The sequence below is a fragment of the Bison bison genome, unplaced genomic scaffold (genome assembly GCF_000754665.1).
Source record: "Bison bison bison isolate TAMUID 2011002044 unplaced genomic scaffold, Bison_UMD1.0 scf7180017864241, whole genome shotgun sequence".
In the NCBI taxonomy this organism is placed as follows: Eukaryota; Metazoa; Chordata; class Mammalia; order Artiodactyla; family Bovidae; genus Bison; species Bison bison.
In genome coordinates this window covers 3,588,654-3,597,087 of record NW_011494813.1, presented here as the reverse complement: position 1 = coordinate 3,597,087, position 8,434 = coordinate 3,588,654, and the positions used below count along the sequence as shown (strand labels likewise).

General features: G+C 41.6%; 1 protein-coding gene across 1 annotated transcript in view; it reads right to left on the bottom strand.

The window, feature by feature from the left end:
• The window catches only part of TRAM1 (translocation associated membrane protein 1), a 33,706-nt gene that overhangs the window by 24,853 nt on the left and 419 nt on the right, over nucleotides 1-8,434 (bottom strand). The gene's annotated exons all lie outside the window — the stretch shown is intronic.

Below are 8,434 nucleotides of genomic sequence, written 5' to 3'. Positions count from 1 at the left end.
CCGAAGGTCCTCCAGTTGAGTCCCATTCTTTGCAGGATGAGAACAAACTCCAGGGTCTGGCCCTGCCTCCTGCACTCCTCCCACCCAGGGCTCTGTGCGCATCTGAAACACTGCTGGAACACCTCTCCAATCGGGATCTCAGGTCAACTACACCGTTTCAAGGAAGCCTTCCCTGCCTTTTAGGATAGGTCATTTCCTTTGTTAGACGGCCTCAGAGACCTGGGTTCCATTCTTACAAAATGCACACTCTGGGCATGGTGATATTCATACTGCTGTTACCCATCACAGTAACCTCTGTAAAAGCCAGGACTATGCTGATTTCTGTTCATCACTAGAAGCTCAAAGTCCAGCAGGGTGTGTGGCATTTATTCAGTGATTGATCAACATTACTAAATAAATATCAGACAAAAATAAATTGGAGCAAGGAGGCAAGTCAAGTATGAGAGAAACCCCATGAAAGCTAATAAGGCTTGAACTAAGGCAGCGGTGGTAGAAGAGAGGTGGAACTTTTGAGGCAGAATAAGGTTAGTGGAGGTGATGGAATTCCATTTGAGCTATTTCAAATCCTAAAAGATTTGATGATGCTGTGAAAGTGCTGCACTCAATATGTCAGCAAATTTGGAAAACTCAGCAGTGGCCACAGGACTGGAAAAGGTCAGTTTTCATTCCAATCCCAAAGAAAGGCAATGCCAAAGAACTGCACTCATCTCACATTCTAGTTAAGTAAGGCTCAAATTTCTCCAAGCCAGGCTTCAGCAATATGTGTACCGTGAACTTCCTGATGTTCAAGCTGGTTTTAGAAAAGGCAGAGGAACCAAAGATCAAATTGCCAACATCTGCTGGATCATAGAAAAAGCAAGAGAGTTCCAGAAAAACATCTATTTCTGCTTTATTGACTATGCCAAAGCCTTTGACTGTGTGGATCACAATAAACTGTGGAAAATTCTGAGAGATGGGAATACCAGATCATCTGACCTACCTCTTGAGAAACCTGTATGCAGGTCAGGAAGCAACAGTTAGAACTGGACATGGAACAACAGACTGATTCCAAATAGGAAAAGGAGTCCGTCAAGGCTGCATATTGTCACCCTGCTTATTTAACTTCTATGCAGAGGACATCATGAGAAATGCTGGGCTGGATGAAGCACAACCTGGAATCAAGATTGCTGGGAGATGGTTTGGGAGAATGGCATTGAAATATGTATATTATCATATGTGAAACGGATCGCCAGTCCAGGTTCGATGCATGATACCGGGTGCTCGGGGCTGGTGCACTGGGATGACCCAGAGGGATGGGATGGGGCGGGAGGTAGGAGGGGGGTTCAGGATGGGGAACACATGTACACCCGTGGCGGATTCATGTCAATGTATGGCAAAACCAATACAATATTGTAAAGTAATTAGTCTCCAAAAAAAAAAAAAAGATTGCTGGGAGAAATATCAATAACCTCAGATATGCAGATGACACCACCGTTATGGCAGAAAGCGAAGAAGAACTAAAGAGCCTCTTGATGAAAGTGAAAGAGGAGAGTGAAAAAGTTGGCTTAAAGCTCAACATTCAGAAGACAAAGATCATGGCATCTGGTCCCATCACTTCATGGCAAACAGATGGGGAAACAGTGGAAATAGTGGCTGAGTTTATTTTTTGGGGCTCCAAAATCACTGCAGATAGTGATTGCAGCCATGAAATTAAGATGCTTACTCCTTGGAAGGAAAGTTATGACCAACCTAGATAGCATATTAAAAAGCAGAGACCTTAATTTGCCAACAAAGGTCCGTCTAGTCAAGGCTATGGTTTTTCCAGTGGTCATGTATGGACGTGAGAGTTGGACTATAAAGAAAGCTGAGTGCCCAAGAATTGATACTTTTGAACTGTGGTGTTGGAGAAGACTCTTGAGAGTTCCTTGGACTGCAAGCAAATCCAACCAGTCTATCCTAAAGGAGATCGGTCCTGGGTGTTCATTGGAAGGACTGATGTTGAAGCTGAAACTCCAATACTTTGGCCACCTGATGTGAAGAGCTGACTCATTTGAAAAGACCCTGATGCTGGGAAAGATTGAGGGCAGGAGAGGGGGACGACAGAGGATGAGATGGTTGGATGGTATCACCGACTCAATCCACATGAGTTTGGGTAAGCTCCGGGAGTTGGTGATGGACAGGGAGACCTGGCGTGCTGCAGTTCATGTGGTCACAGAGAGTCGGACACGACTGAGTGACTGAACTGACTGAAAGTTTGTTAAGCAGGAGGGAAGAATCAGAGATCATGTACTGATGCTTCAACAAGTAGGTGAAAAACAATACTATTAATAAAAATGGGGAATACAGGAGGAACAACAGGTTTTAGGGAAAGAGGAGTTTTCAGTAAACTTAGATTTCTTTGAGATGTGCAGGTGGAAAGACCAACAGGCAGGTGAGGCCCGCTCCTGGAGCTCCGCAGGAAGGGCCAGGCTCAAGGATTTTTGGACGTCTCTCTTTATAGAGAATAGACAGTACACAGTGCAGGCTGTGGAAATATGTAAGTCCTCTGTAGAGAGTGTACAGGACTTGATAAGCAGGACAAATCAGAACCATGGAGAGGGCAGAGAAAGGCTGGTGGGGAAATAACAAGAAATGATCAGAGAGAAACAGCAGAGAATGAAGAGAGCTGGATACCCCAAAAGCCAGAGGGGAAACATTTCAGGATGGTGTGGACAATAAAGCCAAAGCTTCAACAGAGATGTGTTAGGAAAAGAGGACAGTGGACTGGACAATTTAAGAAGTCATCAGTGGTCACAGCTTTTGAGTGATTCCAACAGAGAGTGAGCGAAAGGCACATGACAGGGGTGTGGAGAGCCCAAAAGGAAAGAACACAGGGGTTCCCATGAGAGAAACCATGTCAAGGCTTATGTTGTTTTATGATGGGAGGGACTGAGCTGGTGTGAGGGTGGTCAGGAAAGGGGCTAGGGAGAATTTAACATGTAAGGGCATAATGGACAGAAGGATCTGGTAGGGAATGAAACACAAGGATAGCTGCTGTTGTTCAGTCATTAAGTCATGAGCGACTCCACAACCCCATGGACTGCAGCATGCCAGACTTCCCTGTCCTTCACTATCTCCTGGAGTTTGCTCAGACTCTTGTCCATTGAGTCAGCGATCCCATCCAACCATCTCATCCTCTATTGTCCCCTTCTCCTCTTTCCCTCAATATTTCCTAGCATCAGGGTCTTTTCTAATGAGTGGGCTCTTCGCATCAGGTGGCCAAAGTACTTCAGCTAAAGGTTAGTCTTGAACTGTTTTCCTCTTACACTAAGCAGAAGGTAAAGATGGGACAGATAAATTCCAAAGACAAGAAACTGAAGAAATTCTCTATGGCGTGGAGGGGAAGCAATGTTATCCGTTAAGCACAGCTGGGGAATCCAATGAGTATTTTTATAGCTCCTTTAGTGAAAGGAGCTGGCCAGGGAGAAGTAAAAAGATCCGTGAGTATTACTCTTGTCTGAGGTCAGAAACCTTTGACTTGTAATATTATCTAGCAGCCCGAGTCCACGACTTTCTCTAACAACCCTGAGCGATCCACAAATGGGGAGGGAGGGAAAAGGCAGGTGCCAGGCTGGAACCACGGCTGGATATGTATAGGTCAAACAGGGAGAAAGACCAAGAGGGAAAGGGAGCTGAGGGCCTGGGGAGAGTGTGAACAGTGAAGTCTGCAGGGAGACAAGCAAAGCAACGAGAGGCCACTATACTGAAGAAAAGGAAAGGGGACAAGGCCCCACCAAAGTCTGGACTAGACGGAGCCAGCAGGTGAGCAGCAGAGGTGGGGAGATGCACAACGCACAGGTTGTAGGGGGCTCTGCTATCCTGGAGTATTACAGGCCTGTGAGAGGAAGTCAGGGTAAGGCCCCTCCAGCGAGTTGCTGTGCTAGGTAGATACAGAAAGCCACTTGACTAGAAGAGGTCAGTAAGGCTTTTCTGTATTACATTCTAGGTCATTCACACGAATACACTACAGCAGAGCGATGACATGTGTTTCCAGGGTAACACTGCTTTTCTGCAATTCTTTTAAATAAAGTTGATGACTAAATTTTATGCTTTAATATCTTGTTTAGATTTCATATACAAACACACAAACATACTTTGCATCCCTGTTTCTAGTTTAAAATATGAGGGCATCACTACTGTAGCTGAAAAAACTTCTAAGTTTTTTTAAACAAATGACAAGGGAAATTCTTCAAAGATAAATTTAATATCAAATTCCCAAAGCAACAAAAATTAGATTATCCTTTCATGCTAGGCTTCCAAATAAAATTAAAATCTGGCTTCCAGCTAGCTTAGCATGTGACAGTATGTAGAATAAGAAGAAGAAAAATACAAACCACACACCCTACAAAGTTTATAGGAAATTTTTTTTAAAAAAAGAAGAAAAATTAAACCAATAATCGTGCTTTTAGCCATTTCCAGGCCTCCTAAGTGTCATATCCCAGCCAACAGTGTTTTAGTTAACTAATATTACAGTTGATCAATAATAAGACAAATTAGTTGGAATAAAATATGCTACAGAAATACATGGGCTGCCCAGGTGGCGCAGTGGTGAAGAATCCTCCTGTCAATGCATAAGATGCAAGAGACAAGGGTTCAGTCCTTGGGTTGGGAAGATCCCCTGGAGGAGGAAATGGCAACTGGCTCCAGTATTCTTGTCTGGAAAATCCCATGAACAGAGGAGCCTGGAGCACTACAGTCCATGGGGTCACAAAGAGTCAGACATGCTGAGCATGCACACACAAGAAATATATAATGCATTCAAAAGTAAAAATAACCGAGTTTATGACAACTTGGGACATTTGAAATACTGCTCTCCATTTATAAGAAAAATATGAGACTTATTCAGATATATCTTCAACAGGTTACCATGATGCTTAATGAATTATTTAACTCAGCACTGATTAGAATTATCCTGAATATCATAATATTTCTTTCACGGCCACCAGCGGGGCTTGGCAGCTTGTCATACAGAAATGTTAACTACACTGTATTTGCTAGAGGAAAGAGTGACTACTACACGGACTGGATGCCTTAGAGATAAAGGCAGTTTCTGAATATTAAATCCCACTTCCTCATTGACATATAAAATTAAGTTCTTAAAAAAAAAAGGAAAGAAAATGGTGGCATTAAGACAAGCCACACTTAAAAATAAAACAAACCTCCAAGTCTGTTCCATGATACTTGCAATTATAAAGGTCCCCCTAACCTGGCATGGCAAGAACAACCTGCACTCCTGAGTATGTGTAAAGTAACTCCCTTCCAGTAGATCTTCCTCGTAGAGACTCTTAACTCCTCTTCTGCATCCTCGCTTTTGGAAAGCTTCTCAAGTATCCTTACATCTTCTAACTATTAAATTTTCCTCACTCCAATATGAAGTCATGAATTATACACCACGATTTGCAGTATGTGGACAGAAACTGACTATACTAAAAAATACGTAATTTCAAAACTCACAGCGATTTCTGAGAACACAAAGTTCCTTGTAAATTAAAGTCTTCCATTTCCCCCAAACTATTGCTTTATCAAGAATGAATGTGTGTGCTCAGTCGTGTCTGACTCTTTGTGACCCCATGGACTGTAGCTCGCCAGGCTCCTATGTCCATGTGATTTTCCAGGCAAGAATACTGGAGTGGGTTGCCATTTCCTAATCCAGGGGAATCTTCCCAACCCAGGGATCGAACCTGAGTCTCCTGCGTATTCTGCATTGGCAGGTTGGTATATACAACTCTTTAGATGCTGTTAGAACCTTCTCTCACATAAAAAATCTGTCTTCTATTGTTTGACCTTGATAAATACCTAAGGAATAATGAGCTATCATTTATAGCATGTCTCCTGTAAGCTAAACTTTCAACTATGAATTATACAAATTAATTTAATTCTCAGAGTAATCCAATGAGCCCTATCTTACAGAAAAGGAAACAAGTTCAAGAAGTTAAATGACATGCCCTAGGTTACCAAGTTAGCAAGCAGTCGAGCCCTACATAACTCCCTTTAGCTTCAGCGTTTATACTGAGTCTTCATTTTGGCTAGTAATACAGTATCTATTACTGCTTTGTCAATTTCACCATAAATCCTCTGACATTTTCTCAATATATTTACACAAAAGGCTAACAGTTCTGTTGCAAAAATATCAACTTCTCTATTATTCTAGCACAGATACCATCATTCAATAACTACGTTAATGGTGAGATTCATCAGCAATTATTTTTAAAGCAGCAAAACGAACCAGTAAATTTTTTTCCCATGTGTAGATAACACTCTTTTAAATCCTAAAACTTTAACATATGGCAAGAAAAAAGTCATGGGACATGCATGAACTTTCTTCTGTATACTACTTCAACATTCTTTTTTGCACTGACTTTAAAAACTTCTATTTAGATCTTTGTTGAGTCTATTTAAATTGATAAATTTTACAGATGTAAAGGTGAAAATCCCTTCACTGTTAAAAAAAAAAATCATTGACGTGAGGAAGTTAACAGGTGGTGAACTTCTCTAGAAATGTGGTAAGAGAAAAAAGTTTACATAAAAACAAAGTCAAAAATTTCTTAGTGTCAGCATTTCTGATTTATATTCCATTTCATTCAAAGCACTGCAAATACATTTTGCAGATAATATTACTCCTAAATTTTATCTTCAAAGTCAGGAATTTTTACCATGTGGAGATGGGTTATGGCAAGTCTTACAAAACTGTTCAATATAATACCAAAGCAGAAGGTATATATATGTAAGTATAATATTCAGAAAGTGAGTACAAACGTTTAGCGTTGCATTTTTAATATCGTACATATTCATACAGTACTTTCTAAACCATGAGATGCCTTCATACCAGGCTATCTGATCCTTGCAAACAATGGCGGTGAGAAGAGCACACGTGGTATTTCCTTATACACAGAAGAAAAACTGAGGCTTACCCCTAGGTCATTCAGGTGGTAAGTAGCACAGGCCCAGCCTGAAATGAACTGTATGACATGTTAGTTCCCTTCTACCTCCCCATTTAGGAATACTCACTGCCTCCTTAACTGTGGACTAAGTGGGCAAAAATGACACTATCAAGAATTAAAAAAACAAACAAACTATATCTAGATCAAGAAAAAGCCCATTTGAAGATGAGCAGTAAGTCTGAAAATATTTTAAGTATTAAAATATTCAATTTCTAATAATAACATTTAAAAGAGCCACACAGGCTCTATTTTAACAATTTAGTCATCTTTTGGTCACTGGCAGTCTCATTCCACTAGTTTTTCTTAAAGAGTTTTTTTTTAATTTAACTACTGTTAATTTAATTATTTGTGAGTTGGAAGCAGGATTTCTTGTCTTTTATTGGATACTGTTCACACTGAACTGCATATGAAACTCTTTACTGCTCTGTCTATATTTTGCTAACATTTTTATTGGAGCATAGCTGTCTAACAATGTTGTGTTACTTTCTACTGTATTGGTAAAGTGAGTCAACTATACACACCCATACATCACCTTTTTTTGGATTTCTTTCTCATTTAGGTAACCATAGAGCACTGGGTGGAGAAGGCAATGGCACCCCACTCCAGGACTCTTGCCTGAAAAATCCCATGGACGGAGGAGCCTGGTAGGCTATAGTCCATGGGGTCGTGAAGAGTCGGACACGACTGAGCGACTTCACTTTCACTTTTCGCTTTCAGGCACTGGAGAAGGAGATGGCAGCCCACTCCAGTGCTCCTGCCTGGAGAATCCCAGGGACAGGGGAGCCTGGTGGACTGCCGTCTATGGGGTCGCACAGAGTCGGACACGACTGAAGCGACTTAGCAGCAGCAGCAGAGCACTGGGTAGGGCTCCCTGAGCTACCCAGTAGTCAAGAATTCTTAATGTCACTCATTAAACAAGTATTTTGTAAGCACTTCTTAAATGCCGGGATATATTCTAGGCGCTGGAAATTAAGAAAAACTAAACAAAAAAACCCTGTGCCTTCACTGAGGTTACATTCCAGGAGGGAGACAATAGGTAAAATAATGAGTGTATTTGGTGGGGGCTCTGGAGCTACAGAGAAAAAGTTAAAAAGGTAAAGAGGATAAGGAACGGGCGTGTGTTTTGGGGAGCGAGGGGAAGGAAGCCGTAGGATGTTACCCGTTCACCTGGCAAAGTTTATTACCCACATTCAACAGCTGTTAAGTAAGTCATCATGATACGCGCTACGTGGGAAGAGAATTTACACACTCCTGACATTTCCATCCTCTCCTACTTCAAGAAACAAAAAGAAAATTATTCGACTCCTCGGCACTGCTGCTCTGTACCCCGATTTCTGTATCAGACCTTGTTTCTTTAAGGAGAGAGTAAGCGCGGGGCGGAAAAAAAAAAAAAAAAAAAAGTTCGATCACTGGTAACAATACCAGTTTGGGAGACTGAAGTTCTTAACAATCGGGTGGGTGATCCTGCGGCGATC